Source organism: Apis florea, unplaced genomic scaffold (assembly GCF_048593485.1).
Source record: "Apis florea isolate Af1SG1 unplaced genomic scaffold, ASM4859348v1 contig_2293_pilon, whole genome shotgun sequence".
NCBI lineage: Eukaryota > Metazoa > Arthropoda > Insecta > Hymenoptera > Apidae > Apis > Apis florea.
In genome coordinates this window covers 293,836-314,461 of record NW_028256554.1, presented here as the reverse complement: position 1 = coordinate 314,461, position 20,626 = coordinate 293,836, and the positions used below count along the sequence as shown (strand labels likewise).

The following is a 20,626-nucleotide window of genomic DNA, read 5'->3' as shown; positions in this document are numbered from 1 at the left end:
CGCTCTCCGCCAATTTCGAAAAATATCGACAACAATTTTACAATTTTTATCCCGGGATAAAGAAGACTTTATCCGAGTGAAAATTATAAGCGAGAAAGGAAATACGGCGCAACAACCACTCGTTATACCTTGCGAGCAACCGTGATGAAATAGGAAGGATCGTTAAAAGGATCGCGTAGAGGATCGAAAATACTTATCGAAGACCTCTCGATCGAGTCGATATAAACTGCACCGGCTCGTGCAAAATAAATGGCAACGATCGCGGCATTTCTCGTACCCCGCTTTCTCTCTCCGTGAACTTGAATTACACGCACACCAGCGACTCGCTCTTACGCAATTCCTCGAGAGGGGGAATCGAGACCGTGAAATCTGCACAACCGATTCTTGTCTTCGCCGTGGAGGGATCTCATTGTCGCGGGACAATTCTCGCTCGACGAGAAGGTAAAAAGGCGAGCAAGCGTGGAATGGAATCGCGGAGTCAAGACTTGCAATAGCACGGCTCGCTCGTGGACTCGATTGGGTGATCGACGAGCAACTTTTTCCGACTGGTCAGTCGAGGAGGAAGTGTCGAATCCTTTATTCAACTTCTCCCGTTAATACAGAGAGTTAATAAATAAGTTGTTGCTTGGAAGAAAGAGATTTCTCGAATACAAATTTTTCTCGCACAAGGAAAATAAGAGAACGCTGGTATACGCTGGCTCGAAGAATGTATATTAGATGTATAATATATTCTGGAATTCTTATGCGTTAAAATTTTAAATCCTCTTTTTAAACGGTTACAAATTCGATCAAGTATATAGACAGAGAACTAATCGATAATTGATCGGTCGCTAGATTCCAATTGTTGAGAAATATTCTGTAAATTTATTAAGAAGCGTTTAAACTTTACAACGGATGTGACGTCTCGAAACGTTTGTTTAAGTTTTTTTTTTTTTTTTTGTAAATTAAACTTAAATTTAAGTAATTACTTTATATTGAAAATTCACAACGATTCATCAATGATTCTTTGTACGTCGCATGTCGTTCCACGCGATAAGAGTTGGATATATGAAAAGTTTTATAAGAAAACTTTTTATTATTTTTTTTTTTATTCGAAAATTTTGCAAAACTATGCTAAAATTAATTTTGTTCACGATCGGCCATGACATGTACGAACGCTCGTCACGCTTAACAGATTCTTTGACATAACCATTTATATATTTATAGTTAGTAATTTTTTTTTGTTCCTCTAGCTTTTATCATTTTATAATTTTCAGTTTCATCCTTTTCGTTTTGTTAAATTACCATTATTTAGGTCCATATCTATCGGATATGAGTTAATAAGATAGGACTCTCGTGGAATTCTCCAATTCTCCGTATGTTTGTCATAATTCGAAACACTTTCAAACTTAATTGCCCGCTATAACTTTTTTGCTAAGACTATGAACCGAGAGTAGTCAATGACTCGAGGATTGTAACATTTTGCATTCTTTTCTTTCCAATTGAACATATTCGACATAATCTCTCTTGTCTTGATTTGCAAATTGTCCAATCCATGTATCTCACCCTCGGAGTGATTGAATTCAAATGAAAATAAAACTAGCATACTTTCAATCGTAAGAATATTTTTAACCTTACATATACACGGACATAACAAAAATATTTAAAAAAAACTCGTAATTTCGTTTCGTTCCTTTCATTTTCACTTAAGCATTTATTTCTCTCTTTCTATTTTACATTACTACATTTCACAACGAAACGATAAATTATAACAAAAGGCGCTAAAAACTAAATCTCCGTTTAAGCTGGAAATCAGGAGGAGGAAAAAAAAAAAAAAAAGAGAAGGAAAAATAATTTCGGTCCAGTTCTGCCCCCCATTCTCTGTGCGTCGTGTCGACGCGTAATTGCGGCAACCACACGCGCCACTGATCTCGCTAATTACGAGGCCAGGTTGAGGAGAAAGAGACCGGGGGGGGGGGCGGAGGCGAAGAAAGGGAGCAGGAGGGGCTGAAAGATTCGCCGTGTATCTTGCGCACAATGCAGCGACGCCACGCAATTCCCACCGCGGCATCATCCTGAATTCTCACGTTCGCTCCACGAGTCGTCGACCGCCTCCTTTCCTCCCTCCCCTCCTCGAGTATCGTTCGAGCATTATTCCTTCGGCGAGAGGGGGAAAGGAAAGGAAAGGAAAGGAAAGGAAAGGAAGAGGAGGAAAGTGGGCGAAAATCCATCGAGGATCAGGTCTCGATCGGTTAATTTTTCATCGATACGATTTAATCGAATCCAATCAACGATGCAAATTTACGGTTAATTCACGAACGATCGCGCTCGCCTCCCGATAGACACGAGCGATAGCAACGGTGCGATGCATTAACCGCAGCTGTCGCGCCGCGTCTGCACAGGACGGACCGGGATCGAGCTATTGCATTATGCACATGTGGGTCGCATAAATACATCCATCTCATTAGTCGCCGATAACAATTGGACCGATTCATCGGATCGACGTCACCGGCAACCGTTACACCCTGCGCTCTTCCAAGATGTTCATGCTCTTCCCTATACACTCTTCCTATTATTCCACCAGCTTTTTATTTATACCATATACCTTTCCAAAAAATTGATCAATTCACGAAACAAACACGCCTTCTTTCGAAAATTTTCTCTCGTATTCCATCGCCCAATTGATTCCAAGTAAGTCCGCGTAATCGACGAAAAGGGTGTTGGGTGATTCGACGAGGAGAAGCCATCTATTCGTGAAATTCCGTCGTTGGTGCAAAGGATTTAGGTGGAAAGTGAAATAACGCGAGTCCTGTTCAACTTTCGATCTTGAACCGCGAGAAAGAAAGGGGGAGAGAGAGAAAAGAAGATGACACGCGTGCTTAACTCGTTGGGCAGAAGGTAAGGTTAAAGGGAGGAATAAGCCAAGACTTCTATCAAAGTGGATGGGGTCAAAGTTGGTAACTAAACGAGTTTCTCGCTAACAAACCCACTGGCGCGAAACAATGTCGGTGACAGCCGAGGTTTACGAGGGGAGAATCATTGGAGAAGCTGCGTTAATATTGTTCAAAAGTTTGCGCTACGTGGTACAACGATAGGGAATAGGGAGAGGATTGGAGAAAATGATTACAAATTTAACCCGACGAACTTTCTTTCTTCTGAAATTAAAATTATCAATAATAATCGCGCTTATTATCCGCTAGAAGATAGATTAATCTATCGGTCAATTACTTGGAGCAAAACTTGCGCGATTAATATCGATACGAAACTTTTCCACGGGAGCTTGAACCGGGAGAGAAAAAAAGAAAAAGAAGAAAAAAAGGAGGAATAATAAGTGGAGGCTCGTTGTTCCAGTTTCAGCAGCCGGTAAAACAAGCATCGACGAGACGGCAGGGAAATAAAAAAGGAGCGCGCGATTCGCGATTCTTTTGATGTTTTCATCGTTGCATATCGAGCAAGGGAACGAACGAGAAAACGTAATCTTCCAATTTGTCGAGTTTCGACAACGCGATAAAAGTTGACGTTGTCGAGAAGAAGAAGAAGAAGAAGAAGAAGAAGAAGAAGAAGAGATAAAAGAAACGGGATGAATTTCCTTTGGCTTATCTCTTAGAGACGGGGGGGGAGGAGGAGGGGGAAGAGGAGGCGAGGCAAAGGAGGAGAGGAGAGAAATTGCGAACGGTCGAAGAACGGTCGATAGCGAGAGGAGAACGGCCGACAACTTGTGGATCGTTTCATTATCTTGGAGCGGTACTCGCGCACAACTTGTAAAGTTTGCCGCACGGATTCGGGCCATCCGGCAGAGCGGAATAATCATATTACGCCGCGCGGAGCCTTTGCCAGCCACCCCCTTGACACGGTGCTGCCTAGCCAGCACCGCGAATCTTAACGCGAGATTCCTATTCGCCACCTCGGATATCATCGGTGTAAAGAGCCCCCTGCTTGTTCGACCACGTCCTCCGCTTTGAATACAGGCCTCTCCCAAGTATTATGTCGCTCGCGTTTACCCTCGCATATCTCTTCTTATCCCGCCCATCTTATTGTTCCGCCCCGCGTAATTTGCCCGAAACAAAACGCCTCGGCCGCAGATACCAAGTTGGGGAGAGGAAGCGTATTCCATCTCTATAAATTAATAATTTCTCGATCGTTTCGATTCCCGCCACGAGAGGGAAGGTAAATTTGTTATGCGCTTCAACATTGCGCGGTTATATCCATTAATATAGTAATGGATTCGACGATGCTCACTTTGCCAAAGTATTTAGATCCGATAGATGGAAAGAATCGAAAGTCTTAACGATGTTAAGAATCAACATTTACCTTTTACCCGCATTTTCAACTAGTAGTAGTATTTATATTAGTCGGTAGTCGACGGACGCGACGCATCCACTTTAATTCCAAAACGAAGTTTCCTAGCGTGGAAATTGGATTGGACAAAATTATTCCTCCGTGTTATTCTATTTGAAATTTAAAGTAGTAGAAACAAGTTTTCTTTTTTTTTTTTTTTTTTTTTTTTTTCGTCATCGATTACGAAACTTCGCAAAACTCGATTCGTCTCGCGGAAAGAGAATTCGTCGAAAGAAAGCGAAGTTAAGAGAGCGAAAAGGGGAAAAAAATATAGAAAAAAGATGGACATTGGTTATGAAGTGATTAAATTTGCGACGACCGTTAATCGAGTTTCAAAACGGGTCGAGCGGAAAGAAGTGGAATAAAGGGTTCGATTCGACGGTGGAAGAAGGAGAAGAGGAAGAGGAATGCGTGGATCGATAAAACGGGACGAGCGAGGCGGCTCGAGCCGAAAGGAAACGCCGGTTGAAACTTGTAATTGGAAATGACCGTGACAATGACCAAGAGGTACGAGGCGAATGGGAAGAGGAGGAGGCGAAAAAGAGACGTAACCCTTGACTCTTCAATCCTGTAATGATACTCTTCCTGTACCTTCTATTGGTCCAAACGGTTGATCGTCCAAATCGTGGGCAAAAGTCGCACGATCGTCACCGCGATCGTCACGGACGTCGCACGATTCTTCTTCTACCGTCGTTTCCGATCCCCCGGGCCGGAAATTCGAATGATTGTCGTGTGGCGAGGGGAAGGGAACAAAGGCTGGACATTCGCGCGATAAGAGGACAATCGCGCGCCCCCCTCTGCATAATTTAAATACCATTTCGCGAGTTAATCGGTTGATCGAGGTGCGCGCGAGCGTGGAAGCGAGTCACGGGGTCATCGAGGGCGACGTACGTATGCGAATACGTTCGCAAGATTGATGACAGACAGAAAGGCATATATCACGACCCGCGCTCGTGATCAATTGACCTTATAACAAGTATAATCCGTATAAAGTGGCAGAATCGGTATGTCGTCACGCACAACGATATCATCGTTTTATCGATTCGGTTTCAACGGTTCATTTTCTTTCCCTACGAATACGAGACGAGTGCAAACCTTTCGCCTCGATAAATCTCTGTCCTCGGAGTAAACACATCGATGAATCTATCGGGATTTTGTTCGGGAATAGTTTGCTCGGCAACGATTCTCCCTATAAATCTGCGCTCGCCAAATCTCGCGATATTATTGTAACTGCGGGATCGGATCTTTCATTTCCCGTTGAAAATAATTTTTCCGCGAATTCGATCTCGTAGCGATTTCTCGAATAGTTGTTCGTCGGTTTGCTTCGATCGGTGCGTTTATTTATTGTCCTCGTCTGCTTCCACCGAAACGCATCCTTTTCCCTCATAGACTTCGCGTAACTTTTCTCTCACCTGAACAGCATTCTTTTCGGTAAAATAAAAGGGTAAAATATGTCGAAAATGCTCCTCTCGATCTTCCATCTTTGTTATCGCGCACGAGAAACACAATTGCAAACAGAATCGAACGAATTTTTCTTACAAACAAACCAACTCTCAACACACAATATGTAACGCAACGCGGTTTAGAATGAAGTTGGCTGGCTAAACGTTCGACTAGCGACACTCGTGTGAAAAAATGAAATTACTTTTCGAACAATCCAATAATTCTTACTCTAGAACGAAGTTGGCTGGATATAAACGTTCGACTAGCGACACTCGTGTGAAAAAATGAAATTACTTTACTTTCCATAGCAACCCATGCGTTACTTCGTTTCGAATTAATTCGACGATTGTTCGAACGGGATTTCGACGCGTTCGACGCTTTTCAGACTTTCGACGAAAAATAGGGGAAAGATACGTGAGAAAGGGTTGACAAGAGTTTATCGAAATCAAGTTTCTGCGAACAAATAGCGACAAATAGCGGTCGATTACATATATGACAGTTTGATCGAGCACGGTACGCAAATTATTATAACGTCCCACGCGCGGTGCGTTTATATCGTTAACGTCGTTTAACTAACGCTATCGTCGAGAAGCGATTTAAGAGACGACTACGGTTGATTCGTCGCGTAGAGTACTGAAAATAGTTTCGTTCTTTCGAAAAACTCTTCCATTCGCAAATTTCCCCTTTTTTAATCCTTCACGCGGCAACTCTTTATTTAAGCTGGATTTCTTTATCTCTGGATTAATAAGAGCGCGGTATCGAATAGGTTCCTCAATCCTTTGTTTCTTCGTTAGGAAATAATATTAGGGAATTTATTTACTTTGAAAAACGGAGATAAGACATTCGATCTTATCATCTCGAGTTGCTACTTTGCCCGATTGGAAAAACTCGCGTTAAAAGGCGTTAAAAGTGATTTTAAAGAACGACGGAGAGAAAATACGTTGAAAACAGACGGATGGAAAACAGACCTGTAACCGATGTACAATCGAAACCGCAAACGGGTCTAAATATTTGCGCCACATTAATTGCAGCTGTTGACGCCGATGCTCGGAATAATAGGTATTTGCAGAGCGATTCGTGGTAATTCTACCGGCATTCTGCTAATTAAAATATGACGTAGCGGCAACCAGGTCGACGTTTCGTACAAATTGAACGAAACGATCCTTCGAACGTCGCTTGCCACCAACTCGTCCTGTTCCATCATCTCGATCGAAGAAAATATTATAACCGCTTTCGTAATTTTCCGTGCGTCACGTCGTCGTCGTCGTCGTCGTCGTCGTCGTCATCGTGTACCCCGGAAATTCTCTTTAAAACGCTGATTGCTACGTCCTCCGGCCAAGTCGCGAACAAACGCCGCTTTCATTGACGCGATAACCTCTCCGCTGTTCTCATAATTACCGATGGTCAATGGGACGAGTGTGGCACAACACCACGAGGAAGGGGAGGAGAAAAAAGCTGAAAAAGAAACTAACCATCGATAAATGGTTCACGTTCCATTCCCACACGTATCCATCGAACACAACGATAATTTCGTTACGAATATTTGGAAAGGATAATTTTCTGAAACGAGCGACGAATTAGAAAGATTTTATTCTCGAACGGAGAACTTTTTACTACCAGAGTAAAATGTGAAGCGGGAGAAATTTCGAAGGTTTGGAAATTGAAAAGTAAGGGGAAGGGGAGGAAGAAGGGACACACGATGTATCGAAAAGGAAGGGAAATCGAAGGTGTACGATAGGGGGAAAGGGAGGGTTAGCCTCCTTTTATTTTCCCAGAGAGCAGGGAAGCGCGGCCTCGATCGGCCATTACTTACAACTCGATTTATCGGCGGCGCTGGCGCTGCGCTCACAGCTGTGCTACGACGGATAATGCAGGTGCAGGTGCAGCGAGAGTAGAGCGGGACACACGAATTTATAACGGGTGTGTACCTGCCTCGTCGTCGAATCGTCGTCTGGAAATCGTTGGGAAACGCTATTTCCTTTTCTCTCTGCCCGCTCGCATCCTATCACACGGTTCGTTGCCTGTCCATCGCGAGAATCTCCCCCGGGGAAAGATTTATACACTCGTAAATCGTTCCCGATCTGTCCGGAAATGATCTGATCGCGATCTTTTTGTTCCGCTGGATCGACGCGACGCGAAATAATTTTTCTTACGCAAAAATTTCATTCCCTTCTTCCTCCTCCTCTGCTCGGAAAATTCTTTCTTCTGCTTCGAATTCTTTCCTTTGTGCAACCGACCCGGATGATCGAAGCGGTAAAAAAAAAAAAAAAAAAAAAAAAAAAGGGAGAAAAAAAGAAAACTGGATTCGTTTCTTCAACCGTATATCCGTGGAGAAATATAACATGTCCACGACATTCTCGTGTACGGGAGGATTTACGAGGGAACTGGTTTTTCGAAGAATAATCCGCAAGATGCGGAGAAAACTTCAAAATTGGTCTTCAAAGTACGGAAACTGGGGCCGTGATAAATCGTCCGAAAGGGATATTTGCCGAGGTTCTGCAACTACCAAATACTACCTTTGTCGGTCTCAGGAGGATCATAAGTTTCGATAGGCCAATATCTTTTCACCAACCACGACATCCGTAACGCCAGTCATTATGCGTCGAATATATATATATATATAGTATATATCGGAAGCATCGATAAATCAGAGGACAATGCCTAACCGATACTTTCCAACCATCTAATTTTAATCGTAATCTCCGCTGGGGAATTCGTGTAGACCAATCGATACACACACACATATATATATATATATATATATATCGATCGGATATACAAATCGTAACAGAGACTTAAGGTTTACGCGCGACATGCAACGAAGTAAGTATGTAGAGTACCTCTAGGTATTCGCGGCGCTGCTCTTCGAACACTGGTTCACCTTGGACGTGTCTCGGCTCCGACTCGCTTCGCGTTCGACTCGTCCAAGAATCAATTCGCTGTTAATACGAAAACGGGATAATTCGATCCGATCTTACTTATCGATAACGCAACTTTCCACGTTTCGAATAAAAACCTCCATCTTTCTCCTCCCATTTTTTTCTCATATTTTCGATCGAGAGGGACGAAAGTTAATTTTTAACGAGACGATACCCATTGAGAAAGATTCAAAGTCGAAGATTGGAGCACGCGCGATAAAAGCACAAGGAAACCGCTATCGAAACTCGTAATACGATCTATGAACTTTCTATCCATCGATCGTTAACCACTGTTAATCACCGTTTCAGCTTTTCGAGCGGACGAAATTTTCGGACGGGGTTTGATCGTTCGAATCCCTTTCTACGATTTCGTTTGAAAAATAAAAACAAAAAACAGGGAGGGGGGAAAGAACGTTATATCAAACGTTCGTATTATATGGAAACGATATTTTGAAAGCGATAAAGAAACACAGGAGGAGAACATCGCGCACAATTCGTTCGTTAACTGCAACATTCACGATGGACGATTATTTAAGCGGCCCTCTTTCGAAAAGCGTTCAAGCGCGAAGACAGCTTCCTTCCTTCCGCTCGAAACTCTGTGACCAGCCTCACCAATTCTGCAAAGTTAGGTTTCGACTATTCTGACCACGAGTGGCCATCACCACCGGGCCGCCCTTCAATGTTCCTTTAACACCAAGGGTTACGACCGTTACAACTTCCACCCGTCGGAAAACGATCGTTACACCTAATAACACGGCATCTACGAAGCAGGTAGATGCAGTTTCTTCGCCGGTGGATCGCTGCCTTCAAGTTTGCACGATTTTTAAAAAAACCGGTTTCTCTCCCCGAAAACGATTCTCCTTAAAAGCGACGCTCGTCTCTTCCCGTCTCCCCGATCTTTCATTTTAACTTTCGTTTTAACTACGTGTTTAGAGACGCTGCTCAACACGTTGAAGCACGAAACTCTCGCGAAAAAGAAACTCGTGCTCGACTGGCTCGCGATCCTACCGGTTGCTTCAGCTTCAAAGAGTTTCGAGGAACGATAGTTGGAGCGAAACAACGACAGGTAAAAACTTGAAGAAATAATGGGAACGACGAAATCGTGCGATTAGAACAATTGTCGGGAGGAGGAGGTCACGACCGCGCCCTGAGGAAGCGAGGCGATCGTTCGGGAAAGTGAACAAACCACGTTCCATCCCTACCACCATCGCGGAACCAAGGTTCTCCCTTTGCTCCATCTGCGCGCCTCTCATCCCACGATTCTCTCCAACGCCGATCCGCCCAACATCTTCCTCTCTCTCTCTCTCCCTACCTGCGCCTTCTACCTTTTTCTTCCTCGGCAAAATCCTCTCCTTCTCTCAAAACGTTTCCTCTTCTTCTCTGTCCGAGAGGAAGTTATGCAAAAGGAGGTATCCACTAGGAGGAAAGCTGCTATGTTTACAAACACGAGTTGGAGGAACGACCGAAAGGTATTACATCTCGCGGCATTCTTTCGAATAAAGTGTACGTCCGATCTTCGAATCGAGAGTATTTCGTACGGTTGCAATCTCGTTATTACGCGGCAACGCGTGCATTTCCATCCGCGATGGAAAACACGGTTTCATTAAACTTCTTTGCCGGCGAGATAACGTTTGACGAACACGACCTGCCCGAGGCACGCGTTTAATCCCGACCCGCTATATATATATGTATATATATGAGTGAAACGTTTCATTCAGCTACGTAATTACTATCGAACACCAAATACGGTTCTCCTCCTCCTCCGTGTTGATTCGGTAAAATGAATTGAGGAGGGAAGCGAGAGATACGAGTATTCCAGAGGAAAATGTTAAAGTTTGGTGTTAAATTCGAGACGAGAGGAGGAAAATGATGGGAAGGGGAAAGAAAATAGGAAGGAGAATGTCCGGTGTTACAGTCGGGACAGTAGAGGTTACTTTGATCCGTTGATCTCGAGATTAACGGATGGCCGGAGGCTCGATGGCGAGCTCGTTTCCGTCAAAGACGAAAGGCAACTAGAGCGAAGGGAGACGTTTTACTTCAATTCGAATTATCACGCTTGAAACTCTGTCGAACAGCACAATTCTCCCCGTAACGATCTAACGGTAAACACGGTTGTTAGAAATTATCGTGGAATAAATAATAATTCAATTGTATTCCGGAATGGAAAGCAAAACGCGATATAATCGCGAAGCATGCGAATAGCGTACAATAGCGTCTATGAGTACTTTTCGTGCTTGTGTGTGTGTGTGTGTGTACCAAGTTTAATCCGTTGATCTCGAGATTAACGGATGCGCCAAGAGTCGGTGGTAAATTCCTGCATCGGGAGAGAAGAATGCGATACAAAGACAATTACGCCCTCGGGAAGTAAATAAGGAAAAATTCGTCAACGCTATTCGATATCGAATTAATTCGACAGATATTTCATCCATGCTCGAGATGCCGGAGTCGGGTGTCCGATTATTCGTGCAGCTAACACCTTTAAAGGGAATCTTTTGACTGTCCGAATCGGTCCAACCGTCTCTCCGATACAGGTAAAATCACACCCTCGAGGATATATACGAGGCTTATAGGTATTTGACACTTTGCCGGAAAGGTACAAAAGGCGCGTATAAAAAAAGGAAAACAGCCGAGAAGAATCCAAGAGTCGAGAAAGAAGTCAAAGTTACTTCTCACGGCGGAAAATATCGCAGAGATGAAAAGAAAGAGAAAGGAAGCGTGAACAGGGATTCTCAAAGGGATCCGAATAACGACGAATAATTTCCTCGAATATCGATCCTGTTTTACGACACTCGCGTTATAAATCGCGCGTTACATCTATCTGCAAACGGTCGAATCGACGAGGGGAAGGAAAAAAGGAAGAAAGGAAGAAAGAAAGGACGCATCTCTGGAGTGGCGAAAAGCCGAGATGCAGAAAAAGTTTTTCAAACCAGTTGAAACTCGGAATCCACAAATTGCGATCCATTCGGGATTATTTGAAATTCGAAGAAACTTTTGCCTCAAGTGGTTTTCTTTCTCGAGTGTCGCGAGCGAGTTCAATCAAGTCGAGTCTTTCCGATTCCCTTCTCGCGCTTCCCTTCCCTTCCTTTCTCTCTCTCTCTCTCTCTCTCTCAACGTTTAACATATTCCTCTCGTTTGACACGTTTAACCGAATCACGAGTATTATTACGCGTCGTTCTCCTCCTCGCGTTCCCTGTCTCTCGCAAGAACGCGTAACAGGATCCGTAAACCGGTATTCTCCGGTGAATAAGGACCGACGACGACGTATTGAATTGGGAAAATTGGGAAAAATCAGAGTGCACGCCCTGAATGCCTGCAATCAAAGGGAAATGTCTAGTCACGTTTACACGCGTGTCGAATACACCTCGTTCGACTCGCTGCAAAATGAGAAACTTGAATTAAAGGTATTTCTCGAGATACGTGACCGGTGACCCGGCATCGATACGTTTCCGCGAAGATGCTAGACGCGATTCCAACATTCTATGCTTCCCCGCTCCCAAGAATATGGAACGATATGTAACTTTGTTATCGATCGATATTTATCAGGTGGCATCGTTGATTGGAAAAAACCGTCCGAAACGAAAATTTCGACCACTTTTTTTACCTTCGCCTCGGGGACTTTACCAACCCCGTTATTTATTCTTTCTTTATCACGCGGTAAATTTGCGGTGTCTTTTCCCTCCAAGGACCGTGGAGCAGGCCTCATTTTTTTCCCCTCCCGACTCATCGTTAGTCATCCTGAACACGACGGTGTACCATGTTACACACCCTGCCTGCCTACCACCACTTAAGTGCCGTTTAACGACTTTTTTCTTCCCCTGCTTCTTGCCTTGATTTTTCCCACGCATCATTTTTCCAACGCCTTCGTTCTCTTCCTCCAAACCTATTATCGCTTTTCCAATCTCATCATTTCTTTCGATCGTATCGTTTCCACTCGTTCATCCACTCGAATATTCTATTTCTCTGTGTTTCGCGCGCGCAGGAGAAGAAATCGATTCGATTCGGATTAAAATTAACGTTGGGAACACGTTGTGGGACACGACTACGTAATGTTTTCGCTAAGCACTCTCCAACAACCTCCTTTAACGATTTAGTAGCAGCGGCTCGTTTACAGCTTAATTTCAGGTCGAGCCAAGATTAACCGTGGATGAACAATAATTTCTGATCTAGTTAAATTGCGACGAGAGAGAGAGGGGGAAATGAATAAATAATTCGCGAGTTTTTAAGAAAAGCATCAAAGAGATTTTTCGAATAACATCTTCGAATAGGGAGAATTTCATAGATACTGGTATTATATTCTTTCTACAGAGGGGAGAAGAAGGGGGCATAAGCTGTTGAAATATTCCTCGAATATCGAATAGAGAATGTCGAGGTAAAGGGAAAATATAGTACACTCCTCGATATTGGCTGAGAAACATACTTCATCTAACCAAATTACTCACCGCCAAAACCTACCATCGTTTTCCGATAAATGTGGAAGAACCACGTTGCAACGAAAATCTATCGCGTGGAGATAAAAAGAAAGAAGCGAAATGATCCACGGACTTCCTTTAATCGGGAAAAGTGCTACTCGATAATATAGTTTACAAAATTGAAGAAAAAGCAATTTTCAATAATAATCAAGTCGAATCTCGTCACGCTCGTATCGAGTACAACTATTCGAGAGAAATTTTTATTACACGATAAATTACAGATAAAAAAATTTGCATTCCGTGACGCGTAATTAATTTATCGGGGTAATTTCGCACGGAATATATATATATATATACACATACACTTAAATTATATTCATGAAATGGCAGCAGTGGCAGCGTAATGACGTAGCGTTGAAAAGATCCTTTGGGACCCCCGCCTCTGAGAAACTCCATTATCGCGAACGAAAACGAAACGTGAAATATTAATGGGAATGAACGATTTCGGGAAGAAAGGGACGAAATTTTGGAATTTACACAAACTTTTTCCCAAGCAGGTGAAACAAACAAACGGGTATAAACAAAAGTTTTCGAAAAATGTTTCGATCTCCAAGACCCGTCATTCTCTCTCGTAGATCGGCGGCCAATCGCGCAAAGTGCTCGTGCCACTTTTGCCAATATTTCGCACGCATCCAAATATTTACGCGCACGATTTATGCGCGCGATATATAAGGGAAGGAGATATCCGATGCTCCATTATCGAACGAGGGAGAGCGAAAGTAGAGGAGAAAACGATCAATCGATGCGTCCATCTCTGCTGTATCCCGCATCGCCGCCCACCTTCCTTTCCTCTTCGATTCTATCGCCTCCTGTCGTACAAAGAATAAACCAAATTGCAAAGTACGAATCTGTTCGGGTTTCGGGAAAACCTGCAATTTGAACGAGATGTATATTTATGTATAAGATTTCCATTGTGAAAAAATTGTGACAAGTTGTGGATAGGTAAAACGAGGGCTATCGTTCGAATTTTTAGGATGTTTGGAAGGGCAAGATTGAGAAGGGATGAGATAAGGGGAACGGCATAAGTTGGAGAAATGGCGGATAATGGCGTGTTGCGGAAATGGTTGGAATGGTTGGAAGGGATTCGAATGATATTTTGACCTCGAGAAAGGGCGCAGTGAAGAATCGAAAATCAGGTGGGAGGCGGGCGAGTAGAAGCGGTTACGTGACTGCAATGTGTAAAATTGTCCTTGGTCGAAGGAAATAGCGGTCTGACAGCTGTGCATTATCCACGGCACGGAGAACATATGCAAAACACTAGTCAAGGATTCCAAATGCGAGCGGAAGAGAATTTTCGGTGGCGAAACTCGATTGAAATAACTCGCAAACTCGAATTCCAGATGGGGAGAAAGAAATATAGAAATACAGTCGCGTTTTTTCCCCTCAAAGTCGAGGGAAAAAGAAAAAGCAAGAGCGCGAAAAAAGATTCTTCGCGGAAGGAGAAATCGAAGAATGCTGGTCGAATCGATGTAACGGTTTAAAGAATACGAGGCAACGAGGTCCATCGGAACATTTTTCAAAGGAACAAACGTTGTGAAATACGAAATGACGCTGAAAATAACAAAAGACCGTTTCCTTTCTCCCAGGGCTTTCCCACACGCCGTTCGCAACGTAACAAAACTCTTGCGAGCCGCGGTATACGCTTCTTCCCTTTTCTTCCCCCTCCTCTCTCTCCCCATCCTATCTTCCCCAGAGGGCAAGCCTCGAAACGATAAACACTCTCTGTCGATACGTAAATTTCATATTTGCGCGCAGCAGCAGAAGAAGGAGAAAGTTATAAAAACTGTTCGAGAAAAAAAACATTTCGGTTGATTAGCCATGGAAATAATCGAGAGGGGAAGAAGAAAGAAATTTCGTTTCGAAAGTTTGGACGCGAAAGACGAAGGATAAATGGGGGGTGGGGGAGGGAAAAAGTTAGGTAGAGGAAACAGATCCCAAGGCCGTCGCAATTTGGAGCAAAGTGAGATTAAATGGGCCAGGTGCGGTTGGAGAAAGACGGACAGCCCTTTCACCTGTCGCGTCGGTTTCGAGTAACGAACGCCCGACCCTCGCCAATTTCACCGTTCCAACCCTTGGCGCGAGTAGTAAGGCAAATGCCGAGACCTTCCAGCACAATGAGTTACCACCAGCCTGTTCTGACCACAAATACGCTGAATATGCATGAGGCCCTTGTCTCCGCTATCGGTACGTACGTCCTCGAATTAGGTTTCCCGCAACTTCTTCGAGTCCTGCTCGCGCCGCTGCTCTATTCACTCCACGAGCCACTCTCGAGTCACCTCTTGTAACCCTTCTCGAGGGTTATGCTTCGTTGAATTCCTCCGCCGCGCTTTTCTGCACGTACCTCTTTCCCTCTGCCCTAAACTCGAGGCCTTCTTCGATCGCGAATCGATAAATTGGAATCGAACTATTCCACGAATAAGAGCGCACCACGTATCGGGAAGAAAGGAAGGAAGAAGAAGGGAACAAAGAGAAGGTCGGTTTAAAAAAAGGAGAAGAGATCGTTATTTTTACCGTTGCGTTTTTTTTTTAAATTCTAAATTTAGAAAAACAACGAGGTATCCCCTTCTCACTCGCGATCAAAGGTATATAATATAAAAAAAAAGGTGTATAAACTTCCCTTACTTTCTCACGTGGATAATATTATGCAGAAGCGCGAATTATCGCGGCATTTCACGGATACGATTACAATCTTGAAATACGCGGCAAGATAATGCGCCAACAGAGTTCTCACGTGTAATAAGATATAATCTGAGTTTCCTGTCGCGCAACAAAAAAAAAAAAAAAAAAGGAACTTTAACGAATTCCGTTTTTCCGGACGCCTTACCCTCACCAAAGTAATTCCCTTTCCGTTCTTTTCCTCTAATAACGCGTTTCTGTCTGTATTTTGTTTCGTTGCCACGGCAAGTAATAAACCTTAGAGAGAAACACGGAGAAGAATTCTACTCGCTTTTAATTGTTTGCCATTACGAAGTCGAGGATTAAAGTGGATCTTTCAACTATTCAGACTTCTTCGTTGCCCGATTTTTACCGATTCCGAACAATCGCGATTTAAACGAAATCGTAATCGTGTATGCCGACTGTATGATCTCGGATATACGCGCGAAGAGAACGTATACAGGATTGAACAAAAAAAAAAAAAGTTTTCATCTTTCCAGTATCGTAAAGTGGAAAAAAAAAAAAAAAAAAAAAAAAGAAGAAAATGAAAAACGTTTCGCTTCTCGCATTTGTTTTTATTTCCAACGCCATCTTTTCTTTATGATCCTGCAAACAACGTATCTACAACAACGGACGATCGAAAAACTTTCCATCTCGTTAAAAAATAATTTATGCCTCTCGTTGCCTCGCATCCAGATTCTTAAAATTGATCGTGCTCGATGCACGTATACATTTATAGGAAATACCGGTCTCGCTCGATACACACGGTTCTCGCACAACCCTTTGCATTCGAAACAAATATATGTACACGTATATGTGCAAGGTTCGCCAACGTAAAACCAATATCGATGCGGCGTGGTTATCTACATATTGCAGATATAGCGATATTCTATAAATAATTCGTACAACTGTAATGGGAAACGGGATAGCTGAACCTATTCACCTCCCTACGTGGAAAAGAATATTTTTCATTCACCAATTTTCTACTCGGCGAAGATAAAATTATTACAATAGCGTATGCGCGAGGAAAATATAAATAAAAGAAGAGAAAAATTTGTAGAAAACAAGTTTTTGTCAATCATCGAGATCATTGAATTATACGGCAAAGATTAAAATTTATTTTAAACGTATAGAGAACGTCGAGAATCGAGTTTCATATTCTTTGAAAAAAGAAAAAAATCTGTCCGCGATAAAAATTTAAACATTTAGATGGAAAAATATAAAAGATAGCGAAAAACAACGGGATTTGTATTCTCTCGAAAGCGAATTCCTCGGTGGCGCAAGGTGGTGGGAAGGAAAGAAAAAGAACGTTCGCGAGTTACTAGTCCAATTCCTCACTGTAAGCTATCGTGGTGACTTATTTTTCGACGTGCGCGACAAACATCCCCGAAATTCAGAAAATCCCGGTATTCTCTCACGCCACGAACGCGTTTAAATCTCGAAACAGTACAGTTTACGAGAGAACAGGTACGAGTCTCGTAGTACGTATACGAACTACGTTAGAGAACAAGGTTCGATGAACCGACAAGAAATGTACGATCAGATTCTACAGAGTTTAAACTTCCGCGTTCCTATGCAATTAAAAGACCAATCGTATCGATCATAAAACTTTTTTAAAAAGCTCCTTTTTCGAATACGTCAAATACTCGATAACCGCATTGTCTCTCTCTCTCTCTCTATATATATATATATATATATATATATATATATATATATATATATATATAAAGATCATCGTTCTTATTGTAGATTTAATCATCCAATAAAATTCGTGTGTATGAATCGTAGCCGGGAAAAGTCAAATATTGAATGAAGCATGACAAATGTCAACGCGGAAGCGGTAACGACGTTGAGAAACGTCTCGAGTGAAATGCTTTCGAGGTCGACAAATATTTACGACTTCTTTGAGTACAGATTTTACGTCGAATCCGTAAGATTAAACGTTCACGATTTTTGAGAAATGTATATTTGCGCGTTAGTAAATAACTGTCGTGTATATAGATATCGAAAAATTCATGTTACTTGACCTCGCATATCAATTACATAATGGGATTTCGAAAACGTAAACATCGGTCTATCGTTCATGATCGAATAGCACGCCAAAATTGAGAAATACTTGAAATATTTTTACTCCGCTTGTTCCGTTACTGCTATAAACAATCGCTCGTCATCGTATGAATACGCGATAAATTCGAGGGATACGATACAAAATGTAAATAAGAAACGGAAAAAGAACGTCGTAAAAGAAGAATGATCAACGAAGTGGCAATAGGGAAAAGAATTAAATATAAAAAAAAAAAAAAAAAAAAAAAAAACTTACCAGGAACGATGAGCTCGATAGAGAAGAGGCAATCTCCCGTAGAGTCGATTTCGCAGAATGTAGAAGAAAAATCCTTAAAAAGCAACAAAAAGGGCACTGGATAAACGAAAGCTCGCGGAACACAAAAGAGTTCAGTCACAATAAAAGCACGTAACGACACCCGGCGGCGGTCGGAAGATTCGTAGAGTCACGTCGTTGACTTGACTGCCGGAAAAAAACAACGGCGTCGCAAACTTGACTCTGGTGCGACGGTTAACGAAACCAATATACGATGGGGTAAAAAACAGAACCAGACGAGTCGATCACCGTGTTCACAAAAAGAAGGCCGACACAGGAAGGAAAAAACGAGAAGAACGGACGGCGAAAAGTAACGTAGGCACGCGGTTTGCAGTTTCGGTGCAGCTTCTAACGATACATAAACGAAGTAGTTTCCCGTACGAGGCTCTGCCGGGTACTGGAGGTTCGAGCCAAGCTATCGAACGCACCTCCGCGCGCCAACCAATAGGCGCTGTCGCCGCGTTCCACTCGGCCAATCAGAACCAGCGACATCGGCATCGCCAACACACGCTACGACCAAACCGCCGTAATCAAATTCATTCCTAATGTTTTTTTATTATCCATATATATTAATCTGTAAATTATTTCTTCTTTTCATCATAATTACATAGACTCATTTTCGAATGTGCGAATAATGTATATAAATCACGCGATTTTTGATAATATCGTAAATATCGTATATTTTTACCGTCTGAAATGCTATTATTTGAAAGAAATAAAGCGTCGAATAAATTAATTTTCTGTGAAAAAAAAAAAAAAAAAAAAAAAGAAAAAAAGAAAAAAGAAATTCGAACGCTAGAACAAAAAAGCAATTAAACGTGATAAAAATTATACGGATCATTCTTTCTTTGCCGTTATTAATTGCTTCTACCCAAAAATATAATAATTTATTATTATGATTGATATCGTGCAAAATTGCGATGGAATCAGAAATACGATAGGAATACGAGGCTACGATGTGATCCCTTGGGCAATAACCGAGATGGGATTGTCCTAACGCATATTAACGCTTCTAATTTATGCGAGTCCATCGACCGTGCGAGATCGCTCAAACCCTGTTCAACCATAGTATCGCGGTTGGTCACTACGTGCAAACTGTCAACCGCGTCACTGCGATCGCATTGATCAATGGCTACGAAAGGATAGAGAACACTTGCGTTAAAAATCTTATCACGATCCAAATTGTCACCCATAAATTATTTAATTATTAATAAAAAGTTGAATACGTAGCCTCGTCAATATTTTTTTGTATACATCCCAACTATTCCCAATTTCACACGAGAATTATGATTTCGAGCAAATCTCGATAACAAAAAAATATTTACGTATTATATTTTTCAATTACATTTATTTTCTATTAATATTTCAATTAAATTAATGTCAGAGTTAACGAAAAGTGTTATTATATTGTCAAAAAATTAACAATTAAAACATTGTTTATTTAATTAATGTCAATTCTGCAAATAATTATCAAAATGCAACTATTTTCGTAAATCTTTTTTTATAAAGATTAAATTTTGAAACAGGATTGATCGCCTCAAACGATTGCACGAAATAACGTAGATTATCAAAAAGTAATTAATTCTCACGAATCGTATTTAAAAAAAAAAAAAAAAGAAAGAAAGAAAGGAAATTCATTTTTCAATCTATTCTCCATCGAATAAGAAAAATAACTGTTCCCTTCTTTTGAATAATCGTTTTATAGAATTGTTCACTTTGTCGGATTACCATACGACATCGTGCGATAAAAATCGAGCTGTATCTTTTCGCGTACCATTTTACATGCTATCATTTTTCTTGGGAAACGACTATAAATGTGTCTCTATAGTCACGATAATAACTAGCATAGCAACGCAACGCACTACGCTCATTCGAACAATAATGAGTGCAATTTGTAACATAGAATGTTACGATACGAATATTAAAAATGGGTAACAGGAAAAGATTTGATATTTCTTTTTTTTTTTTTTTAGGAATTCCTTCTCGCGAATAATACTACCGGATCGTAAAGATAATGTCTTTGTTTTCTAAATCAATTCAATCAGCGTAATCGAAAGATATCGATATTTTCTCTAATCTTACGATTAACATTTTACCCGTTCGAGCATCGAAATATTAACGAGCATCTTATCGAGCTTAATCCAATTTCTTTAGCCTCTTCAATCTGTAGCTTACCTCTGAATTCACCACCTCGAATCGATAAATCTTGAAAATACTAATTCTGATCATCATTATAAATTCAAATAGTTATCGGATCAGTCAATGCGCTGCACTTCTCTGTCCAAACGAACTCTTCTCACTACAATGACGAAAATGTCGATATCCGAGAGTTATCGGTATGTAATGTCTGTCGAACCGTTATATTCATTTTATAACCTGCATAATCCGACTCGTACGATCTTTACAATCGATCCATCGTTAAATTAAAAACATGCCTCGTTTAAAAA

At 41.8% G+C, this 20,626-nt stretch overlaps 1 protein-coding gene across 18 annotated transcripts in view; it reads right to left on the bottom strand.

Annotated features, from left to right (window-relative positions):
- LOC100866640 (protein turtle) overlaps positions 1 to 19,402 on the bottom strand; it is a 103,784-nt gene extending 84,382 nt beyond the window's left edge. For 17 of the 18 annotated variants that reach the window (XM_086903644.1, XM_086903651.1, XM_086903656.1 and 14 more), the window contains exon 1: positions 18,123 to 19,402. The gene's annotated coding sequence lies outside the window, so the exon portion shown is untranslated. Of the gene's footprint in view, positions 1 to 5,729; positions 5,902 to 18,122 lie in introns of those variants that run through there. The other variant, XM_086903647.1, reaches the window with a different exon arrangement.
- Positions 19,403 to 20,626: the final 1,224 nt, after the last annotated feature.